The 25,112-nt window shown below is 37.1% G+C and overlaps 1 protein-coding gene across 1 annotated transcript in view; it reads right to left on the reverse strand.

The window, feature by feature from the left end:
- TRPM3 (transient receptor potential cation channel subfamily M member 3) overlaps positions 1–25,112 on the reverse strand; it is a gene marked incomplete at its 5' end in the record, with an annotated part of 209,193 nt that overhangs the window by 139,579 nt on the left and 44,502 nt on the right. The gene's annotated exons all lie outside the window — the stretch shown is intronic.

A 25,112-nucleotide genomic window follows, 5' to 3' on the forward strand; every position in this document is an offset into this window, starting at 1 on the left:
GAGGAGATGCCTTAGTAGCCTTCAAACAAAGACCACTTGTCATTGCATTGATTATGGTTATAATCATGTATCCCCCACTATGGGCTGAATGACCATGTCTTTCCAAAATTTATATGTTGAAACCTAATCAACAACATGATGGTATTAGGAAGGGGCATTTTTGAGATAATTAGGTCGTGATTAGTGATCATTATAAAACTAGTCCCATTAGAAAAGAGGCCTCAGAGAGTTGTCTTCCCCCTACCACCATGTGTGGACAAGATTAGAAGCTGCTATTTATGAACCAGAGGGCAGGCTCTTATCTGTCACTTAATCTGTGGTGCTTTGATCTTGAACTTCCTAGCCTCTAGAACTGTGAGAAATAAACTTCTCTTGTTTGTAAGCTACCTGGTTTATGGTATTTTGTTATAGAAGTCTGAATGAACTCAGACAGCCTTCTCCTGAAGTTAAAATAAAATAAAACTATGATTCTGAGCCCTTACTGTGTGTCAGACATAGTGATACATATTCTCAAATATGAAATCTTCCACTCTAATTTTATGTAAATACATAAGACAAATATATGAATGCATAATCAACACACCATTGATATAAACATTTAGGTTAGATACAAATGAAGAATTAATAAGAAATTAATAAGCCATCCAGATGCATAACCCCTAAATAGTACAAGACAGCTGGTCATAGACCCATTTAATAGAGCAGAATATAACCTTGACCAAAGAAAATAGGTAAAATTTCATTGCAGTGTTGGCAGAGGAATGGAATCCATCTATGCACTGATTTTGTATTTGTCCCTTGGAAAGTGTGATTGTCACAAAGTCTGTGGATTGACTGATGTGAATAGAGGGCGCCTGACGTCATGGACTGCCATTTTAGTATATAGACAACATAAGTATGAGGTCTCAGGCATAACTCTCAATTTCTGGGACAGTGACAACTAACGGCAGAGAGAAAATGTCACAAATAATCCTTAACAGTAATAAAGATTTTGTTTTCCAAGTCAGAGGAAGCTACGTAAGAAAGCCAAAGTTTGCATGAAGATTCACAATGAGTTACTATTGTACTCAACTTGTACATGTCGTTTCTCCATCTGTAAAATATGATCATAATAGTGTTGCCAATTCCCAACTACATAAAAAGTAAACATGAATGAATTAATGCCTTTATTATGTGAGTTGCTGAAAAAAAGTAAACATAATAGGATTTGCTAATATATAATTATAAGTTTGTCACTATGGTGGGGGAGAATAGACACATAGAATAATAGACTGTTAAACAATTAGTTGCCGTAGAAAACTTCTTGTTCACCATTACCCTAGAGGCAAAGTAGCTTGTTTAAGGTCACACAATGAGCCAAAAGAACATCTGTGATTGGAATTTAATAGTGCTTACCATTTTATCTTGGACCTTAAATATTAGGAAGTGAAGAGGGAAGAAGATAATATGAACACCTGACTCTTATAGCTGTTTTTGTCCTAAAGTCAGAGCCTGCGATGAATATAAGACAGAAATTATAAACTGAAATGCCTTCATAGGCATTTGAACTAAAAAAATTTAAAAATATAGAGAGCCAAACAAAATCCACCCATGTGTTCACTATGTTTGGGTTAGAGGCCACAGTTGAGATCTCTTATGGTAAGGACCATAAGAAGAAGGTGTGTTCCAATTCTAATGTCACAGAGATAGGCTTCTGCATAACCATAGGTTTGTCCAAGGTGCCCTCTGGACATTGTCCCAAACAGCTATTGACACCCTACAGATTCTACTTGGGAGTTGAGAGGCTGCTATTCTATGGTCTGAACTCAGGAAGAAATGCCAGAACTCAGAAGAAAATTTGGGGTCCACTGGAGAAAGAACCAGAAGACAGAGGCAAAATTTTGGCCACCTTTTAAGTTACCTCTCTAAGCAAGGGCTGGTTATGGCCTGAGAGATACTGTCATTTATCATATACTTGGCTGACAGCAAGCTGAAGAGAATCAGGATAATATCTAAGCTCATTGTTTAGAATGAAGAAATTAGGCAACAAATGGGATTCCTTAAACATCTGACCTACTTATTCTGCTGATGCCTACATTTCTCTGCATAATTATAGATCACATTTCAGTTGGAAATTCTTCTGAGGCAGCAAATAGATACATGAAATTTACCCTGAAGTACAAGATTAGCAGGCTTTCCTAGCAACAGATTTAGATCCGAGGTTGGGGAGAGGAAGACGGATAAATGTAGAGTTTCTAAGGAATTACTGGGTGCATGGATATGTGTGTTGTTGTTGTTGAGGAACTTGAAATGTTATGGTACAACAAGGCTTCACAGTTTTTCTAGAAAACTGATGTGGGGGAAATGGTTGCCCACCTCTTCACACTCCATCCTGGTATGCTGGCATTGAGAGACCCAAGGACCCGAGACTGACACAGGGTGGGGGAATAGGTGTCTTAAAAAGGAGAAAGGGAGCACCAAGAGGAGGCCGGAGGCTCCAAAGACAAAAGTTATTTTATAATTTTGCCTTGACTGACATGAGAGATTATGTCTTCATCACGACTCTGAAATTTATTTGAAGTTAACAAGTTTAAAACATTACACAATTTATATCTCTGTCTCAGAAAATAAGAAGTCAAACAAGAAAAATCAAAGCCTTTCTCTCCTGCTAGCTTCCACTGTTGGTAGAAAAGCAAAAAAGCAGGTATTTTAAACTATTATTACCTGGGATGTGAATCAAAATAGTAGTTTTGGAGTATGATATGTTGACATAGAATTCTTTGGTTTTGATGTACTATTCTTAAACAACACTGGATTTTATTTGCTAATATTTTATTTAAGATTTCTACAACGATGCTTGTAAATGAGATTGGTACAAGTCATCAACTTCCTTTGGTCTGGGTATTAAAGTTATACTATTTTATGAGTTGGGAATCTTTTTTTCTTTATTTAGGAATCAGAATAACTTAAATAGCAAAGGAATTAACTTGCGTTGTCAGGTCTAGTAGGATGTTTATAAGTTATCTAATGCATTTTTAGGGATAGATTGCCGATCATCTTTATAATTTCTTCAACAGTTATTAATCAATTTAGATTTGCTGCCTTTCCTAGGCTCAATTTCGTATGTTTTTCTTCTAGATATGTATTTCATATTGATTTTCAATTTTATTGATATGCAGTTGTACCTAGAATTTTCTTACAGTTTTCACATCTCATTTATATCTAGAATTTATTTGGTAATTTTTTCATTTCTCTTTATTTTTCACTAGATCAAAATCAGTTATATGAAAGAATCAGTTTTTCATTTGATTGACCAATATTATTATTTACAAAGTAAAGTTACTGTTTTCTGCTTTTATCATTATCCATTCATTTCTTCTACTTTGGCTTCCTTAGCTGTTCTTTTCCTAGAATCTTAAGCTGATTTCTTGGTTAATTTATTTTTAGTCTTTCTTATTTCCTAATAAATGCATTTAAGATTATGTATCTCGTATATTGCATATTTTGTCATTTTCATTTATTTAAGAATTTATGCAATATTTTCTTTGAACTTAAAATTGTATTTTTAATATTACAGGAGATTTATATGTATCCTGCAAATATCCTAACCAATACAAATATATGATATATATGTGTGTATATATATATCCTAATGCATAACAACACTTTGCAAACATCATATTTTGTTTGAAAAATTGTGCATTATCTATTTGCTAGGTACAGGGTTCAATTATATAATACATTACATGTACTATTTTAAAATTCAAATCCTCTTTGTATTTACTTATTTCTTGTTTGTGTTATCAGTTGATTTCTGAGAGGTATGTCAAAATCTTCTATTATGGTTATATACTTTATAATTATTCCTTGAAAATAAACAGCCTTTGCTCCATAAATTTTGAAGCTTTTTATAAATGTATAGAGGTTTATAACAGTCTATGTTCTCTGTGATTGCGCTTTTTATCAACACACGATATCTTCTTTTTCTATTTGATGATGTTGCTTTGTATTATATTTTGCTTTACATAATGGTGTATTTGTCACACACACTTTTTGGAGGATTAAGATTTGCCTGATATATTATTCCATCTGGTGATTTGTCACTTCTCTGTGTCATTTTGTTTTAGGTATGTATCCTGTAAACAGTAAGGCTAGATTTTTTCCCCCCTGAAGCCCAATCAGAATCTCTCTCTTAATCGTAGAAAAGAATCTAGCTGTGTTTAATATGATGCCTGATTAACTGTCAAATTTCCTCCATCTTATTTTATGTTTTCTATTTTCTAGATTTTTTCTTATCATTTCTCTTCCACACTATTCCTTGCCTTAAACATATGATATATTTGAGCAAGTAATATATGTAAATGGCAAAAAAGAATTCCAACAGTATAATGACATATAAGGTGAAAACGAAGTGTATGTCTCCTGTCCCAAGTTTTCTGGCATCCTCAACAAAGGCAACCGGTATTACCAACTTTAGAGGTGTTCTACACATGTGTCTCCTTTTTACTCAAAAGCAGTAGTGAACTTTGCACACTATAGTACACTTTGCTTTTTTTCACTTGGCAATTCATCCTAGAAACCATTCCATTCAGCCACATAGAGATGTGCATGATTATCTGTTGCATGCTTAATGTTTTATTATATGCATGTGCCATGATTTATTTCACCAGTCTTCTGCTAATGAACATTTGGAGCATTCTCAATCTTTGGCCATCATAAATACCATTGCAGTGCAGGTCTATGGACGCACATGAGTATAGCTGTAGAATAACATTGGTAGATATGGATTTCTTGGCCTCGCTACTCTGAGGAGAGTGCTTTAATTCATTACTCTGATTTGGCTCCCAGAACCCTCTCCTGTTCACTGTCTTTGATTATTTTGATCCTGTATGGTAACTGAAATGACTTTTAACTTCATAGTATGTACTTTTCTCCTGTAAAAAAAGTACATACTTTGGAAACTCGATACCTGCTTTAACAGTCCAGAAATTACCCAAAATTTCTTGCCTACTGATATGGTATCCTCTTTCCTCTCCCTTCATGCTGAGAGTTTGTAGACATCTGCTTAGAAAATGTGTGTGTGTGTGTGTGTGTGTGTGTGTGTGTGTGTGTATGTGTGTGGGTATTTGCCATTTTGGTGTCATTTGAGGATGAGGAGCAGGTAGCGAGATAGGCATATATGCTCATTCTATCAAATCTCACTAATGTAAATTTTAATAAAAAATTTTCAGTTGGGTAGAAGTTATTAATTTAATTATTGTATAGGCTAGAATCTGATTTTTATTTCCTATAAAATTGGTATTTTCTGACTGAGTGCAATGACTGACACTCCCAGCACTTTGGAGAGGCCAAGCTGGGAGGATTGCTTGAGCCCAGGAGTTTGAGACCAGCCTAGACAACACAGTGAAGCCTCATCTCCACAAAAAAATGAAAATTTAGCCAGGTATGGTGGCGTGCACCTGTCGTCCCAGCTATTTGGGAGGTTGAGGCAGAAGCATTGCCTGAGCCCAGGAGGTCAAGCCCGCGGTTATGATTGTGCTACTGCACTTCAGCCTGGGTGACAGAGTAAGACTCTGACTCAAAAAAAAAAAAAAAGGACAAAAATTGGCACCCCAAAAGTAACTCTCAAATTTGTTTGTCATGGTTGGTGATCTTGTCAAAGCCCTGTGGAATACAGAGAGATTAAAGTGTTCTTCGAGATCCAAAAAAACGAAGATCAAAATATTTTGTTAAAAATATTATTTATGAAAATTCAGTTTGATATCTTATATCTTTGGTTCTCTTGTGGACAGATTATCTTAGCCTAGATGGAATTTTGATTCTCAGGTTGAAGAGAAGATAAATCCTTTAAAATAACATGAGTCTCCTACCCTTCATCTCTCCAACCTGCCTGCCCACCAGCTTCTCTGCTTATGTTCTTGCTCTCATTTTACACCCCTTTAAAAGTCAGGAATCTGGGCATCATATTTGTCACCCTCCCCTCCACCCCCTGCATGCAGTGGATTCATTGCACACATTTATTAAGTATCTCTTCTGTGTCAGGCACTACTACTTAGGTGCTGGAGACAGAGCAGTGAACCAAAATGACAAAAAAACAAAAACAGCAACAAAAACTCTGCCTTCACGGAGCCTTCAGTCTAGAAAGGGATGTTAGAAGGAAAGGAAGTAAAATATATGATGCTGTAGATTGTGAATAAAGAGTTCTGTACATCTTGGCTTCTCCCTCTTACCTACTTCTTTCTCTCTCCCCTCACAGTCACAGACTTTGTTCAACTCACAGCATCTGAACAACCACAGTAGTTTCTTAACCAATCTTTTTGATTCTGGTTGTGTCCTTCCCTTCTTGCAGCTAGTCTCCATGCAGCTATTCAAGCAGTTTTCTATACCTGATTGCCACTCCCCTTATTGCAATTTTTTTAGTGGCCTTCATTCCCTAACGACATAAAGCTAGAAATTCTTAGCAGGGCATTTGAAGACTGTCCATGTTGCACTCCCAGCTCTTTCTCCTACCGACTCATTCTTGCTGCCACTCCCACCACAACAGCCACAACCTAACCCCACACATCTGATGCCCCAGTTGTGCTGAACATCTTGCTCCTTTCAGGGCCCCAGTGTTGTTTCTTGTCTCTCTGCCTTTGTTCATTCAGTTCTTCTTCCAGGAATATCCTTTCCTCTCCTTGGTGAACAACTACAAACCTTCTGCTTGACATGTGCCATTTAAGAAACTCTTCCATATAAGTAGGATCAAACCCTTCCTTTCTCTTTGTGCCCCTATTATTCTCAAAGGCTTTCTGCACTTTCATTTCTCTCATTCACATGTCTCTTTGTGTTAGAGAGTGGTTTATTTGCAGGTAAGAGTCCTAGTCTTTGCTCATAAACATTTGCTGAGTGGATGAATTATCACCAAATGGTTGTGTCTGGGACACTGGCTTGAAGAAAATGAAAATTAAAAAGTAGAGCCCTCTCTGCAAAAATGATAACATAGCCAAAGTGAATGGGTGTATTAGACCATAGACCAAGAGTTATTAGTGTTAAGAGTCAATTTTGACATGAGAGTCTACTGAACACTCTATTGTTATTCAGGGATTAAACACTTAGTCAAGTGCTATATGACAGAAAGTGGGCTGCCCAAGTTTTATATGAGTGTGATATTTCTTAAATTTCAACCATAGTGCAGAAAAAGACTCAAAGCAAAAGCATATTACAGAAAAATGAAACATAAATGTGGAAATAATTTCTGGGAAATAAATTTATGTTTGAAGACAGTTTAGTTAATTTTCTGGGAAGCAAATAAGTGTATTCACCACCTAAATAGCAAAATAGAATATATATGACTGAGTTAGTCATGGATTTTCATTTCTAAAACTCAGTAGGTCTTGTAGTGACACAAGATGAGGGTATGAAGAAATATATTGAGAAAATTAAACTGACTTACTTTCAAGGTATCTATTAATCAGCTTAATTTGTGATTTATATTTATGCGACAGTGAGCAATAATACTGTGGAAATAGACATAAAGATTGTCTAGAAATTTAGAAAATGAAAATAAACATGGTATTAGACAGAAAAACATCTATACACCACAGGGACACCTTGGCTCAATCTATCAAAAACATAAAGGAACATATACCACAATCATTTCATGCTGTGTTAGATATGTAAGAGATGAGTTAATGTTTGAGTTTGACAAATGGCTTGTAACATGTGTGAGAAGTTTTTGAAAAATATCATATACAAAAGACAATAGACAATCAACAAAGAAAGTTCTTACGATTTTCTAAGAATATAGAAAGTTCACCTATAATAATGCTAATAGGTTTAAGGACACTAAAACTGCTACATCTGGAACTTTCATAAAAGAAACATTTCTGAAATGTTCTCCATTTTTTAATTCAAAAAATTTTTAATAGCATCTGGCAATGTGTTTCCCAAAGATAGGAACAGAGAAGCAGGAAGTTAATTAGACGACTCAGTAAGTAATTCAATCACTACAATGCAGACTTTTAAAAACCACTAGTTTAGCATATTTCCCTGATGAATGATTAATATCCAAAATAATTTGATATAATTGAGTGATTAATAGAAAATGCAAAAATCCATGTTCATCAAGATATGAAATGATACAAGACCCCTTGATAGGGTTCCAAACAGAAATCCTGATTGGCAAGAAAAGGCCTCTAGGCAGATACTTGCATCAGTTTTCTCTCTGACATGATCAAAGGTGACTTGGTACAGGAAGAGAACAATGTAACTTGATGAATAGAAGACTATGCATCTGAAAATATTCATATTTGATTTCCAGTAAGAGAATATAAACTTTCTTTGGTTGACAAAATTCTTATAGTTAACATTTTGCTAAAGAGACAGACTTCTAGAAATGGACATGCTGATTTATATGGAGGAGAGAAGGAAATTGGGGGGGAAAAAGGAAATGTAAATATGCCTGGAAGTTGCAAATAAAAGATCAGTGGAAAGGAATATGCACAATTTCTATTAGAAAATTAATATCAGATAAATTCAATTATTTGTCATTGAGTTTCATATAAGCTATATGTTGAGTTTCCATGCAATATTTATGTTCAATTCTCAGTTTCAAACTGAAGTGAGTGAATAAAGAGTGAGGATAGGGAGATAAAAATTGGGTGAAATTAATATAATTTTAGTATGTTCTACAAGATTTTCATATATGAATTTCTATATTAGATAAAGTAAGTGGTTATTTGGTCTAAAGGATATTTTATTATATAGTGGACTTGTCAGTTTATTTTTTTATTTTTTTATTTTTTTTTGAGTTGGAGTCTCACTCTGTCGCCCAGACTGGAGTGCAGTGGCTGCTCCCGGCCACCGCAGCCTCGACCTGCTGGGCTCCAGCGATCCTTCCGCCTCAGCCTTCCAAGTAGCCGGAATTACAGGCATGCGCTACCACGCCCGGCTGATTTTTTGATTTATTGTAGAGATGAGGTCTCGCTGCCCAGGCGGGTCTCGAACCCGTAGGCTCAGGCAATCCACTCACCTCAGCCTCCCAAAGGCGTGGGATTACAGGCTGAGCCACCGAGCCCGGCTTGTCAGTTTATTTTAAAGATACATTCCTTCTACCTTTAGTACACATCACTCCACACCATGCTTCCTCAAGAGACCATCATGGTTGAACAACTTGGTGATTAATGAAGCGTGCCAGAGAGTGGTAGGGGTTTTGCTTTTGACTCTAATCCTTGAATCATTTTTTAACTTTTTCTTTCCACTGTGACTTAGAATACTGGAGTTTGTCTCTCTCTCTAAGAAATGAAGTTCAGAGGCAGGCGTCCACTGGTTCCAACCCAGAAAAAAAATTTGTTTATTCTTATTATAAGAACACGCATGTTTGTCAATAAAAAATTAGAGAATGTTTAGAAAACCTTAATTGAAAAACAATTTCCAAGCCGGGCTCGGTGGCTCAGCCTGTAATCCCCTGCTTTGGGAGGCTGAGGTGAGTGGATTGCCTGAGCCTACGGGTTCGAGACCCACCTGGGCAACTTGGTAAGACTTCATCTCTACAATAAATCAAAAATTAGCTGGGCATGGTAGCGCGTGCCTGTAATTCCGGCTACTCGGAAGGCTGAGGCAGAAGGATCATCGGAGCCCAGCAGGTCGAGGCTGCGGTGGCTGGGAGCGGCCACTGCACTCCAGTCTGGGCAACAGAGTGAGACTCCAACTCAAAAAAGAAAAACAATTTCCAAAACCCCAAGTTCTACTCAGATATACTACCGATGATATTTTGGTATATTTCCTTCAAGTCTCTCTTTTTCCTCCCATAGGCAAAAGTCTGTGTTGAAGGGGAAGAGGAGCATACTAGGAAATACTAGTCTGTAGTCTCATTTTATTTTCTGTTAATGTCACAACAAGCACTTTCCTCTCTTCTTGGGAACTCTTCAAAAACACAATTTGTAGTGTTTGCAGAATATTTTGTTCAATAGATGTGCTATAGTTCACTTAATCAATATCCTCATTTTTGGATACTTATATCGTTTCTTTTTTAATTTTAAACATTTAAAAAAATGAATTTATTTTAAAGGTGTGGTGTCCAATTCAGGATTAGGTGTATAAGCAGTCATATAGTTTCTAAATGTTTGATATAAATAATAGTGTGATGAACATGTTTACGTATGAATCCTGCTCTGTAATTAGCATTTCGTTCTTGGAATAATTCCCAGAAGTTTGGGGCTTTTGTCATCAATTGCCTCCTAGCTAGAAATTAACATATGAGCACATAAAAATGAATTAAAGTAAAAGGAAGTTTGTGTAGTCCTAGAATCAGATTTGTGTGATGACACTCCATCCTCATTAATGAGAAGCTGGTTGACCCACAATGGTTCTGGAAAACACAGGCCCATGCATACATTGAGAACGTAGCCTTTACTGAATAATATCATGTGCCATTCTAATTATTATATAAGTCCAAAATGCACTAGAGGTGGAGAAACTATGCATGGAATCAGCTCTTGTCCCTCTCTGCTTGCACTATTACCAACCACTGGGTAAGCACTTGTTTCTTGGGAAAGGGGTCTTGAAAAGACAGATTGACCTCATCATTCTCTTCCAGCTTCACTTTCTTAATTTTTTTCCTTCAGCACTTTGAATTCTGCATAGGTCCCAGGGCATTTGTGACTTACATAACTGGAAGGGCACATGATATTATTCAGTAAACATGAGAACATGAGGTTTGGGTTTTTTTAAAACACATAGATCATATCACAGAAATTTTTAAAATATGGATCAGTAACTCAACCAAGGCTCTCTGGACATATAATTGACATACCCTTCACCATTGAAAGAACATTTTGTGATCCTAAGGTGACACATAGGAAAGACAGGAAAAAGCAATTGATTTTGTGATGAGGACAAAATATGGGAACAGGTTAAACTTCTCATTTAGGCATTTTATGGGGAAATTTTACTGGGGCTGTTTAGGGGGTTGGAAACTAGATGACAACCTGTCATTTATGTTTTCTTGCTTTCAGTTCTGTTTCTGACAATTGATGTTACCTCTTTCATTTATCATATAACTGTGTAATGTATCTCATTGGATGACAATGTGATAGATGCCACAGGTCCAGCAATAATATTTCCAGATATTTCTTTATATGTCTTATGGTCTTGGCTAACAGAATCAAGAATATTTGTCACCTACCATCTTGTTAGTCAACTAGATGGTTGAAAATTCAGTTTGACTCAAGGTAATTTTTTTTTATTTTGGGAAGGACATTCCTAGGTTCATGTTCATTCTTTCTTGCATTTAAAAAAATAAGTAAACATCCCTCTGAGGAAAAACACCCAGAACCACAGATAGTTCTTCTGGGTCAACACCATAAGGACTTCTTATTGGGTTGTAAACACTTTTAGCTTTCTTTTTTTTTTTTGGTAGTTTGTCTTATTTCTTCATCATTATAGGGTAGAACTACATTTTTTTTTTTTTACTTCTCTTTCATTTTTTGTCAGGACAACACACACTTCTGTAGCCCAGGCTTTTCTTTGAGAAACTATCACGAGAGGACCAATTGTCATGAAGATATCATAAATGGCCACAGACAGATAATTTTTCTTGCCTCCCTACTCAAATTTGTCCAGTGCCCTTGGTAATAATCTTATCAACAATTTTCCAGGTTGGTAGACAAGATGCCCTTATTTTACCTCTCTGGGTACCTGCCCACCAGGAGTTCATACCACCTGTTACTGGGCCAATCTTGCCCGTCTCGAACTTGGGAAGGGCAACCTCAAGTTCCAGCAAGTAAAAGAGACCTTTGAGGATAAGGAGAATAAAAGTTTGATTTTTAAAAATCACATTAAAAAAATACATTTTACTTCTCCTTCCCAACTATAAGGAACACCAGAGACAATATCTGGAAGACAGGGCATATGAACTCACTGGAAACAGGGGATCTGCCTTCTACCAGGCTGGCTTTTTTACACCTTGCCTGATGGAGTAGTGGAAGAGAGGTAGCTGCTTAAATAACACTCTAGAACCTGTCAGAGATTCTGCTATGGAAGATCGGGGGAAAAGTTTTGGAAGAAAACACCCAGTTCAGCCAGTTCCATTGCCTTTAGTTTCTCAGGTTTTTTTTTTTTTTGTAAAACAGGATGTGGTCAGTTTAGAACGGCTGATGTCCCTTGTTGAAAGGGTCTTAGCCTAATCACCTCCTTTCTCTGCATCTTGGTTTTAACATCTGCAAAAAAAATATGTTTGATTAGGTGGTCGAAGGGGCTCTTTTTAGTTCTAGAGACTAGATATTTTCTCTCTTCGCTCTCAGAATGGTGGAAAATCAGCTTTAGGGCATTTAATAGGCCTGGCCTCCCACCTGTTGGACACATTAATTCCTCAATGACATTCATAAGAAGGGACCCCAGTTTTTGTGGATGGTACCATGTGAAAATCTTATTTCCATTTGCTATTTCATGTAATCTGTTTATTATCTTAGGGAAACTCACCATTTTTTTTTTCTTTCAATAGCTTCAGGAGTACAAATTGTTTTTGGTTACATGGCTGCTTTGTATAGTGGTGAAGAAGTCTGGGCTTTAAATGTACCTTCCACCTCTATTCGTGGACATTGTACCCAATAGGTTAGGGTATCAGACCTCTGTTCTTTCTCTGAACTATGTGTGTATACTTCATCACAGCACAAATGATGCCAACCTTGATGATGCTATTGCTAATGGTTGCTTGTTGTATACCTATAATGTGCCAAACACTGTGTAAGCACTTCACAAACACAACTGCAGCCAATCCCATTAAAATCTTTTTCCTATTTGCTATTATTATGCACATTTCACAGCTGATCATCTTGAGGTCAGAGAGGTTAGATGCCACATGAAAGACCACGCAGAGTCCATATGTTTATCCTTCTTTACGGCAAACATATGGACTTTGCATGGTCTTTCATGTGGCATCCAACTTCTCTGGCCTCAAGATGTTCAGTTGTATTTTGCAGCCATAAAGAAGGACAAACATATGGACTTTGCAGCAACTTGGATAGATTTAGAGTCGCTCATACTCAGTGATTTATCACAGAAACAAGGAACAGAGTACCATATATTCTCACTCATAAGCAGACCTTGAACAATGATAATACTATAAGAAAGTGATTGGCAGTAGTTGGAAACCGTCAGGGGTAGGGGTGGGATTGGCAGTTGAGGGAACCTGCTAGGGGAGGGAGGGGCATACCTCACCAACAAGGGTACCTGCATAATCAACATTTGTATACCTAACCCTGAATTGTACCCCACATCTTTATAATAAAAAAAATCAATTGAAAAAAAAAAAAGAAAGAAAGATCATGCAGACAGGAAAGACTGAGGTGCATTTGAGTTTAGAGACCCATTCTCTTATGCTTGTCTGCATCCTTTAACAGCCTCTGACTTCTTGGAGGGCGAGGATGCTTCTTCCATCCCAATATCCCTGTTATGCAGAGGTGTGGTTGGCACATCATGGGGGCTCAAGGAATGTTTATGGAATGAACCCTCTATTCTCAGTCCAAATCTGACCTGTACTTTTCAGATACGAAGTATATCTGGTACTGAACAGTCCCGATTAGGTTCATGTCAGGTAGGGCAGGGGTCTTAGTTGCCTGATGTCTAGGTTCTGGTGCCTAGTGTATCTCTGCATTATTTCTTATCCAGAGATTGGTCACATTTCCTCTGAATAGCTATACCAAGTAAAGACAGGACAGGCTCAGTGCTGTCCTGAGGTACTCAACTCCCGAAAGGTTAGGATTCATTTTGCTTGTAGCCTTGCAGGTTAATCAGAAGCAAAACAGATATTGCCATTTGGTTAGAATGTCCCCATGTGATCATAAGAGCCAGTATTAAAATAAATTCTTAGCCTGAGAAAGGATAAAGAAAGAAAAGCTTCCGGACTGCTTTGAGGATGTGTGCACAAACCCATGTTTGAAGGAACGCTGGACCAAAGCCAGAACATTCTGGAGTTTGTGTCTGACCCAAGATAATCCCAAAATTTGTTTGTGTTAATATATTTGAAAGCATTTGTAAACAAAGATGCAAGATTATATTTTAACATGATGATTATTGTCTTAAACAATGGCAAACAAAGGAGAAAATCACAAAGACCATTTACTAGAAATCAAATCTACCCAGACCCTCCCCTGTCTGTAAGTTGGCATGCCTGCCAGGAGCTGCCCTCTTATCCTTGCTCCTGTATGCTGGACCCTCAGTCCCACAGCAGAGAAAATCCCTTGTTTATTTACACAGTGCTGGGTCTGGAAATGCTGCCTTTTTTCTCTTCTCTTTTGCAGTTTTCAATTTCAATTCGTGCTTTCTCCATGGCTTTTTTTCTAAGGCCACTTGACAAAAATACGAAGCAAGCAGCATCCTTTGTCGTAGGACAATAATGGAAATACAAAGAGAAACAAAAGGCAGCCCCGGTAGGTTTACCCCATCAACCAGCTAAACAAATTAAAACCAAAGCTGGTGAGAGAATACAAGCCCTCACATGAAACTGCATTTTCTGACCTGACAATGGAGGAACACACCATTTGTTAAACGGTAAAAGGGACTATTAGACGAGGGCCCACAGACTGTCTATTATCCAAATCTACAATGAACCTTATTTTGAAAGTTTTCTATTCTTCTAAGCTCAGATGGAATTGATTCAAAGCAAGAACAATTCAGTTTATCAGCTCTGTTGTTTCTCTCTAGAGTCAAGTGAGTACCTCTCTGTCTCTATCTCTCTGTCTCTCTTCTCTCTTGGGCCAATGCAATCCTGTATTCTACCACTGAATAGCTGAGTTTATTCTCATGGTTGCCCACTACACAAGTCATAGTTGCTGCCTGCTCCAGGGTCAAAACTCTTTGCATAAAAATCACAGGCTAAGATTTTAGGATTATCAACTTTTTTTGAGAATGACTGTTTAGGAGTGACAACTTTTCTCCCAAGAGGAGCAATACTTTTCTTTCTGTCTCTCCTAGGATTGCTTTTACTGTTTCAAGTTACATGCAAGAAATTAAGTGAACCTCCTTGGCAACCTGTTAGGAAGTTGCTAGATGAATATTTGTCAGTATAATGATCATTATCATTACCATTTATGGTATCTGGTCCTTCAGCAAATTCTGTTGGCCCTCCCTCTACATTGTATCCAGAATTTGATCACTTCTCATCATCCCTGAATCTAAGCTACTATCCCGTCCTCTCTTCTAGATTATTGCAATAGCTCCAGGAAGCAGTTATCTTGCCTCTATTTTTGCTGATTCTCCATATAGCATCAGAGTTTTGAAGCAAGCAGTCTCTGGTGTGTAAGGTTCTGTCCTGCCTCTAAGTAACTATAGCTGCCCCTAGGCAAGTTCTTTGACATCTCAAAACCTCAATGTCCTCATCTGGAAAATGGACTTTGTAATAGTTCCCATTCTAACTATTTTCTATTGAAAAGTTAAGTGAGGTAATGTACATTAAGTACTGGGCATAGCCAAGCACATGTGTGCTGGCATTACTATTATTACTGAATTACATAGTAAAAATGGGCGAGTTTTGATTTGACACAAGGTCTGCAGCAAGATCTATAAAGAGAAAGTCAAGACCCTATGCACAGAAAACATACATCTCAACATCAACAATTTTTGGTTCAAAAACCTCCAGTGATTACAAAATGACCAGGAGTTGAGTACTTGAAAGGAAAAGAGGGAAGCAATGTAGTTCATTTTGTTTCTTTCTTACAGTTAAAGTCCTGTTAAATGACAAATAGTCTGTGTAAATGCCCTCGTCTAGTCAGTGGTGGCCAAATGTGACCTCTATCCTTAAGCAATCTAAAAACTTCTTCTGGGGAGAAATAGAGACAAATATAATCAGAATAAGAAAGCTGTGATAAAAGCTATAAGATAATTCTAGCTAGGCAAAAAAATTTAAGGGCTAAGGAGACAAAGGTCATTTCTGGCTGGGGTGATACCAGAAGACTTCATGGACAAGAAGATTAGGTCTGGAGTTTGTTAGAATTTCAGTAGGGAAGTTTGGTAGTGGGAAGGAGCAGGAAGAAGAAAATGTAAGTGAAGATAAGAGAAAAGTGAACATTAAAACATTATGTGCAAATATTCAGTTTGTTGGAAGGTTGGATAAAGGAAAGGCAACCTATGCAGGAAGGTTAGAGAGGAAGTTTGGGAACAAACTGGATGGTTTTCAATGATTCACGATATGCTAGACCTTGTGCCAAGCACAATATGTACATTACCTCGTTAATTCTCACACCAATCCTAGGAGGCCCAGAGACAGAATTAGTTACTACCCAAGGTGTGTTAGTTGACAAATGACAGTGTCAAGATTTGACCTCAGATCTGGCCAGTTTTAACCTATGTTCAAAGACTCTATAGACTTTCTTGCTCAAGTTAAACACTACTAGAGGCAACTTAATCTTGGGGTGGGGATTGTAGGTGGGGTTCAGCTTCAGGACTATTGCAGGAGGCTTGAGATGAGATAATAAGGGCCTGGATCAGCTGTAGTGAGTGACAGAGAGGCGAGCACTGTGTAAGGGACTTCAAGAAGAATCACGTGGTAGACTGACTTGCAAGGATGAAAGACAGGGAGGAATCAAGATGACTCCAACTTCTTGAGCCACAGTGCCGGGAACATGGAGCTGGACTTAATAGAAACAGAAACAGGTGCTTTGGGGGAAAGTGACGAGTTTATCCAGAACTTCTACTTTTTTGACTCAAACGCTGAGTGTAGGCCCAGAGCAGGACTCTGGAAGATTGGGGATGATTCAGACAGAGCTCTGCCCTGTTGTGGACTCCAAATGAGTAGAGTCTCTACTGTCCTCTTGCCCTGGAAACCTTGCATTTGCATGGGTGAACAAAAAGAGTGTGCTCTTTGTAAAAACGTCTTTGAATGGAGCTACACTGCAGCCCGGAGGAGATTCTGAAGAGTGAGGAAAGGAAAAGACTTGGCAAAACTTAGAGACACAGAACAATATGGGTTGATACAAGATGAGGAAAATAGAACTTCCCATCAAACTGGTCTTTTTGGAAAGTAAAACCGAGGGAGATTTTACACTCATCCACTTGCCTGTCATGGCCATGAGAAGACATGTAGGTGTGCACATACGTATGCACATACAGTGCTTTCATGTGTGACATGACTGGGCAATATTAAACATGCTAAATATGCTAAATGTTGTTCCAGAAGGCAACTCTAGTACAATTTTGCTGTGGTATTCTCAGAGGGCAGGTTGCTCATTTCAGCCAGCAGTGCCTTTCACACAGAGGAACCTCAGAAAAATGTTCAACTCACATTTACCACGTCAGTCAAATGCCAGCATTTTTTTTTTACATCTCATTACAGTGTCTGTAGTTATACAATCATGCCTATTTTACTGAGATATATTAAAGAATGAAATGTTCTATAGAAGTACATTTTCTACTTAAGTATGGGTTATCCCTTGATACCAAATAAAATTAAGTGAATTCTCTTGGATGGCAACTTTTCTAAGGTGGAATGGACATATCTGTCTTCTTAGACAACATATTAAAGAGGCTGAAAACCCATTATTTTCTTTCGGTGTGACCTAGTGATGTTCTCATTGACCATCAGGGATGGTAGGCTATTTGGGCCTATCTAAAGGTCCAATGAGAGACAGAGTCTCTCATTCAGAGTCCACATGTCTGCTATTTATAGTTTTCAATCTCTGTGGTCTGACCAGCTGCTCTCACAGCTCTCTGATTTCTACCTGCAAAAGGAAGGAGTACCAGACCAAAGCTGAGCAGAGGAGCAGTTGGTTGTCTGATACCAATGTCAGTCTTCAAATTAAATGTTTTCTTTTATTTTCTGATTTCCTGGTTCTTGTATATATTCAGGGTAGTTAAGGATTCTGTATAAGGGACCATTAAATAAGTTAGGTGTATTCTTAGCAAGAGCATTTTCTAAGTCATTGTGTTTGAACTCTTTCTGCTAAATGTCTACTAGTGAGTTAAGGTGAACATAGCTAGGCTCTTAAGAAAAACGGTTGCTAAGTGAAATAAGCATGTCTGGCTAAGGAGGGAATAGAAGTGAGCTCGTAACAAGAATCACAGCCACTGCAGCATGCCGGCGCTCCTCTAAGTATTGTACATGTATAAATCTCGCTTAATCTTCCCAACAGCTCTCAGTATTATCACTCCTATTTTCCAGTAGAGATCACAGAGGCTTAAAATGGAAGAGTAACTATTGAAAGGCACATAGCTGGAATTCCATGCTGTGTACTCTGTTGCAGGCCTCTTCACTCATTCAGATTCTTTGGAGGGATAGAAAGGGGGAATGAATGGAAGCCTCAATAAGGTGAAAGGTAGTGTTTCATACTTGTGTCGATGGTCACTGCTTTCAAGCAAATAAAGAACCCGCTGAAAGAATGGGTCAGGTAGCAGCAGAGCCTGGCTGGTCACCTGGGAGGCGTGCCGGCTCTCCTGCCACATTGAGCAGCTGCTCTGTCACGGAAACCACACTTCCCCTTTATTGCACAGTCCATTCCTCTACTCAATGGACTCTTGAAACAAAAACCCACGAGCTAGGGGAAGAAAAGAATCATCACTGTTAGTCATTCTTCTCTTTGCTCTCTAAAGTACAGAATTCAGTCTCCTTTTATTTTCTGGAAAACCATCAATTTACAGGAGAAGGTAAAAAGAACCTTGGTTATAAAGAAAGAGACAGGTTACTTTATAGTCTTGAACTTCCTCTCTGATGCTTTGGCAAGAGCACCTACTGGCTGCTCAGATTATCCAAGTGCATGTTATCACTGATCATCAGTTTCTTTAAACTTTGCTCTTTAAACAGAGAATTCCCTAGATACCCATATGTTGAACTAGCATGGAATAAAGTAAGCTGCTAAAGAAAGTCAAATTCCAAAAAATTGGCATGGTGAAATAACATAAAAAGGTGTATATTTATAGCTAGAAATCATAAACCTGCTGCATTTAATTGAGGTAACAGTTATGCAAAATAGAATGTAATTATTTTCTGTCCAGTGCCTGTCTCTGAGTGTGTCACTTTGCTATTCATTTCTGGACATCAGTGAGAAAGAAACAATTCTTTCCTATTTAACCTCTTCCTTATCAGCCCATTTCAGGAAAATATGTCTTAGCTTGAAAGTTATGTACAGAGAGATGCATGAGAACATGCAAGAGACATTTAAAATACTTCGTCCCTGGTTTAAACAAACCCTGTATTTCATTTGGTTATATTTTTTCTCCCTTCATTTCTTCCTTTACTTTCAAAAATGTTGACTAGGAGACTTTAAAGTGCCAGGTACTGTGTGAAGACCGGGGAGATTACGTGTGTGTATGTGTATACATTACATATATACACAGTGTCTGCCTTTAGGATCACCTGTGCTCTTTATCTCAAATTTTGGATAAAGGGAGATATTAGGTAGATACAATTTAATCAACCATCTTATTTTTTTAAACTAAACTTTAAGGACTCTATGATTTTTTGTTTCTACATAGTAGATACTATAGGTAGATGAAGCTCAGTCCAAGTTTATAACCTCAAACATTTCATCATTAGAGCAATTTTGTTAGCTGAAAGAGCAAATACAATGTTTAGGTGATGAGTAAAATGTGCCTAATAGAGATTTTTGGGGCCATAGTTGCATAAAATAAATGCAATATAATATATTAGAAGTGGAGTGAAGCTAGGTTTAGCACTGAGGAACAATTACAAAATTCTGTATTACTCAGTAGGTCCTTAAAATTCTGTGTGAAAAGAAAATTCATGGGCTTATATACCAGATACGATGAACAATTCTAATTCCTTGGAAAGGAACCAGGTTGTATTTTTATTTACTGTTTAGAAAAGAAAAACTAGTTTTTATTAGGTAGTATAGTCTGTTTGAGAAAATGAGACTATTAGTGACTCTTCATAATTATGGTCTCAGTCTCGAAGTGCAGCTAATGCTGAGTTTAGACCACACATGGATCTTATAACTCCATGGGCTTAAGGCTAGAGAGGAGTGAGACAGTCCTTAAAATAAACTGGGCAACTGGAAGAAGAATTTTTTTTTCCAAAAGGAGAAATACGTGAATGATAAGTCCTGTAATTATTTATGACATTGACTTATCAAATATTTCATCATCCTTTTAAAAAAAAAAATCCACCCAAAGCATAACCACCATGCTGCCAGGAATGGACAAAGAAGACAACCACAGTCACCAGCATCCTTGATGCTTTGAAGGAGAAGAATGCTCGGGAACATTTTCCAGGTTGCTTGGGTTTTCTGAACTTATCTGTCAGGCTAGTTTAATTCCTCCAAGGATTCCCAGAGGTGACAGGCAGTCAACAGCTTTTCTGGCATGACAAGTTTCATTTCAAGGAGTCTAGCATGTAATTTCAAGTAGACTGACTCCTGTTAGAGGCCCAATCAACTCAGGTTTCAATTGCTTTTAAAGCACTGCTTCATTGAACACACTCAGCAATCACAGAACTACCCAGGTCAACTTGGCAAAGACTGGGAAAGAGCTCACAAGTCACTTAAAGGAAAAGCATATTTTAGCAGTTTTCGGAAACAGTCGTCCTAAACATACCTTTTTACAGTGACTGATCCTACACTTTCTGATAGGGACTTGGAAAAAAGACATTTCTGGAAGTGGTACAAAGTCTGAGGAGGAGCTGGTTATATACATATGCTGCCTTGTGAAAGAATTTTGAAAGCTCCTGTTCGCACTCCGACTCCAAATTTTTATTGGGCTTTACCTACAGTTTCTAAAAATGATTAGTTTTTAGAATTTTACAGGTGTTTGACTAGGTATCAAACAAAAGAAGTTAAAAAATGTCATTCTACATTTTACAATCACACACACATCAAATACACATATTACACACACACATACATTGACTATACAAATGCAATTTTCTAGAATAGTCCCTGTTTTAAATATTCTGTCTGGTTTTTGACTCATATCTGAGGCCATTTATTCTAGAGTTTAGCTTCCAAAATATGGTCACTAGACCCAGGTGATCCACTATTATGACTCTGACAGTGAAATTTAGATTTTGATTCAATAGATATTTTCTTGATATCTTTTTAAAATGTAGCACTAATGTTTCAATTCAATATCTTATGAAATCAGAGGATGTTTATTATATGGAATAATGACTTTTTCCCTTGATTTTCCTTGCTAATACACAACGGACTTACTACAGTACTCTTGAATAAAATATTCAACAGTCCTGAATAAAAAAGTCATAGAATCTTTCAGAAAAATGTATTTTCTAAAAAATAATAAATACATATTATACTATATATTGACTCATGTACATTTTAATATAATATAATATTTATTATTACTATATAGCATAATATAATTTTATTATAATATAACTTATTATATGTTATAATAGACATAGCATACCATAAATAATATAATAATATATAACCATATACTATATGAGGTCACCCAACTCAATCTGTGACCTTGAGCAAGTAATCTAGCTGCTTGTTTTACAGATAAAGACACTAACAATATCTCTTTTACAACCTATGATAAAGTAAATTAATATCTATATAAAATAGTCAGAAAAGACCTTGGTATATTCTTGGAGAAACTGGACTAGCTTGACAGGTAGGTTCCAAAAATAACCTGGATAATGAAAATTTTCAGTAAATGCCATTATTATTATTATTATTATTATTATTATTGTCATTATTATTTAAAGTCCCAGTTTCCACATCTGTAAATTGAAGAGATAGATTTAATTTCAGTGATCCCTACAGTTTCTTTCCTTTGGTGACACTCTACCGCCTGTCCTTCAACTTTCTATAGAGTGACCGACATTATAGATGAACCGGTCAGGTTAACATTTAATATAAATGAAAATGTATGCTGAGATGTTAAGAGCCCATAGTAGCAAAGAGAAGCATAAGAATAACTGTTTTGTCTTGCTCCCTACAAATATATTTTCTGTCTTTGCTTTTTTATAATGCCAGAATGATGAAATGCTAATGAGCAGGTAATTCCCCTCGGTGGCTTAAAAACTTGGCTTGGTTTTGAATGCTTTGGGATCCAGAAGGAGAGAAATCCAGCTCATCCTTAACATGGACCAGAACAGCTTGTCAATGGGTTGTTTTAAGTCCCTGGAGACTTATTCTGATACGGTAATTTTGTGTTATAAATCTGGGAGAATGTTTGGACAGGCTGAGGGCCAGTTGTTCCAACAACTGCTACTGTAAATTCTTCATTCCCCAAATAGGTGCTCTCTTTTTCAACTATCTAACTACACAGAGTAAACGCTAGTCATGGAGGTTATAAATTAGGCCTTGGTCTGGTGAGTGTGCCTTCTCCCCTTCCCCCCTTAAATTTTTTTCCTCATATTTCCCAGTACTTTGTTTCCACCAAAACCCAAGGGCAACATTTCTTGCTCCCAAATGCATAGAAAAAGTATTTTTAAATTCTTTTAAAATTTAAAATACTGATGAGAGGCAAAGCGGTCAAGAAAATACAGTTTTTCTAGGTACCGACTGTTCTAACATGAAAAAGATGCTTACTGCTCATTGGTAGTTTGATTCCAATGGCGTTTTACAAAATGAGCCACTTTTGATCAGACATAAATTTATCCCAATACTGCTTGCAAAACAATTCAAAAGGAAAAGAAAGATGAAAAGAGAAATAGAGCTTGCATATGGGAGAGAATGAAAAGAGATTCCCTTTGGTGGTTCTAATTGGTTTCTAACACTGCCCCGACATAGCTTTTGTTATGTGTAAAGAATATGCTGTACAAGTGACCCACGACCTCTTCAATAATTGTTCACTGTTTTGTTAGTCAACAGCTGGTATATAAGCAACCTTGTCGGTTGTGTTGTTACCAGGAAACAGGAGACTTGCAATGGGACTTTTACCAGGGCCAGCATTATAACCACAATCGTGGAGAAAACAAAGTTAAACAGAGGTGGGACTGGCAAGAGTTCATCAGTGAAAGGCTGTATTCATCACAGATGTCAAGTACAGGCTGAGTCTTCATATTTCTTTTTGTCATGCAGCTACTTCTTATCCTGTGGCTCCTTCGCATGGACTATGTATTCAGGGAATAAAGCTTCTGTAGGAGGCTTTGAGTAAAGTCAAATTCCATGATGCCTAAGAGTCCACAACACTCACCAACACAGGAAATTGCCCAATAGAATGTTTGGACATTAAATGAATGGCATTATATGAAATTCATGAGTGGGAAGGGGAAGTAGTAAGGGTCATCTCTGCATTCTAACATTTAACAATGACCTCCATTCAAATGCTACAATATTAGGCAGTCTGAGTAGATGTTCATAAGCAGCATTACATTCAGTTTTAATGGTTAAAAAGGGCTTTGACAGGCAGATGTGGGACTGTCATACAAATAGAGCCGAAGTTTTTTCTAGTGTTTTTAATTGGGTCATTACACTGATGCCAGGATGACCCCAACGTTTATACTTGCCAAGGTAGATCCTTTGCAGTAAGAAGTTTTGAGAACTATAGAAGAAATGGAAGAAAAATATGTTAATAGCACAGACTTGGGTGTCCTTATACTCCGACAACTACTGTTTTTTAAAACCATGGCTCAACCGGGCTCAGTGGCTCAGCCTGTAATCCCAGCACTCTGGGAGGCTGAGGGGAGTGGATTGCCTGAGCCTGAAGGTTCGAGACCCGCCTGGGCAACTTGGTGAGACCTTATCTCTACAATAAATGAAAAAATTAGCTGGGCGTGGTATCGCGCGCCTGTAGTTCCAGCTACTTGGAAGGCTGAGGCGGAAGGATTGTGGGAGCCCAGTAGGTCGAGGCTGCGGTGGCCGGGAGCGGCCACTGCACTCCAGTCTGGGCGACAGAGTGAGACTCCAACTCAAAAAAACCAAAAACCAAAAACCAAAAACCATGACTCAAAGTATTTAGGTGTTATTGTTACCTTTCCCCTAGTTTAAAACTCAGCCTAATGTTTTCAATGGGGGGCGGGGCTGGATCTCACTCTATGAAGTAATACACAATCTAGACTTTAAAATGTTTATGAATAGTATGAAAAATGCAAATATTTTATTGTTTAAATGAAAACTCTCACTGTATAAATATTTCCAACATTATTACAACTATGTTTAAAACAACATGATTACAACTATACTTAAAACAAATCTAAAACCTTATACATAAAAAAAAACTTACAAAAAAATTCAACAAAAGTCATTGATGCCTGTGGGGCTATAGATGATACTTTTCCTCTGTTTATATTTTGATAGTTTTAAAATTTTATATAATACATATATTTTTAATCAGTATATATTACTTTCACAATGGAAAACATGAATTGGATCAAAGCTATACTCAATTTCAAGATGATTTTTCACTGAGAAATATGAAATTAATATGAAGTATAAAAGAAAACTCCTACTATGTAAATGATTCAGAGAATTCAAGAAAGGCAGTGCCAAATGGGCCCTAGAGATCATCTCCATTGTTCCATCTTATCAGATCATCTGAAGGTGAGATTTCTGGGCTGGAGAGTTAAAAGTGTGCCCTCATATTAGAAAAAAGAAGTAGAAAGCACCCAAGTTTTTTTATTCAAACAAATCTGAAATTAGGTTTTGATGTTGCTTCTTAACTCTCTGAGTCCTTTGGGAAAATTACTTAACTTTTCTGAGATTTAGAGTAGAAAGATTGTAATAATTCCTACTTCTTAAAATGACTTTTAGATTTAAATGAGATGGGAATATGGAGATATATATATATATATATATATATATATATATTACCTAGTACCTAAATGGGCACCCAATAAATGCAATTTATTAGCATTATTTTAGAGACTGTTTGATTCCTTAGTGGCCCCAGGTCAGAAATATTTTGATGCCAATTTTTCTTGGGTTTAAAAAAGAAGAAACCTAACTACTGAAATCTCTTTACTTTTTTTTTCTAAATTGTGATAAACACTTAACATGAGGTCTAGTCTCTTAACAGATTTTAAAGTGTGCAATACAGTATTCTTAACTATAGACACAATGCTGTGCAGAGGATTTCTAGGACTCATTCTCACAGCATAACTAAAACTTTATACCTGTTGACAAGCAATTCTCATTTCCCCTTCCCTGTAGCACCTGGCAACCACTCAGATTCCTTGGAGTTCTTCATCTCCCAATATTGGATAGGGTAGTAGCTAAAATCATGGCATATTTTTTTTT

The sequence above is a fragment of the Carlito syrichta genome, unplaced genomic scaffold, assembly GCF_000164805.1.
Source record: "Carlito syrichta isolate Samal-C Ts95f unplaced genomic scaffold, Tarsius_syrichta-2.0.1 Scaffold135656, whole genome shotgun sequence".
In the NCBI taxonomy this organism is placed as follows: Eukaryota; Metazoa; Chordata; class Mammalia; order Primates; family Tarsiidae; genus Carlito; species Carlito syrichta.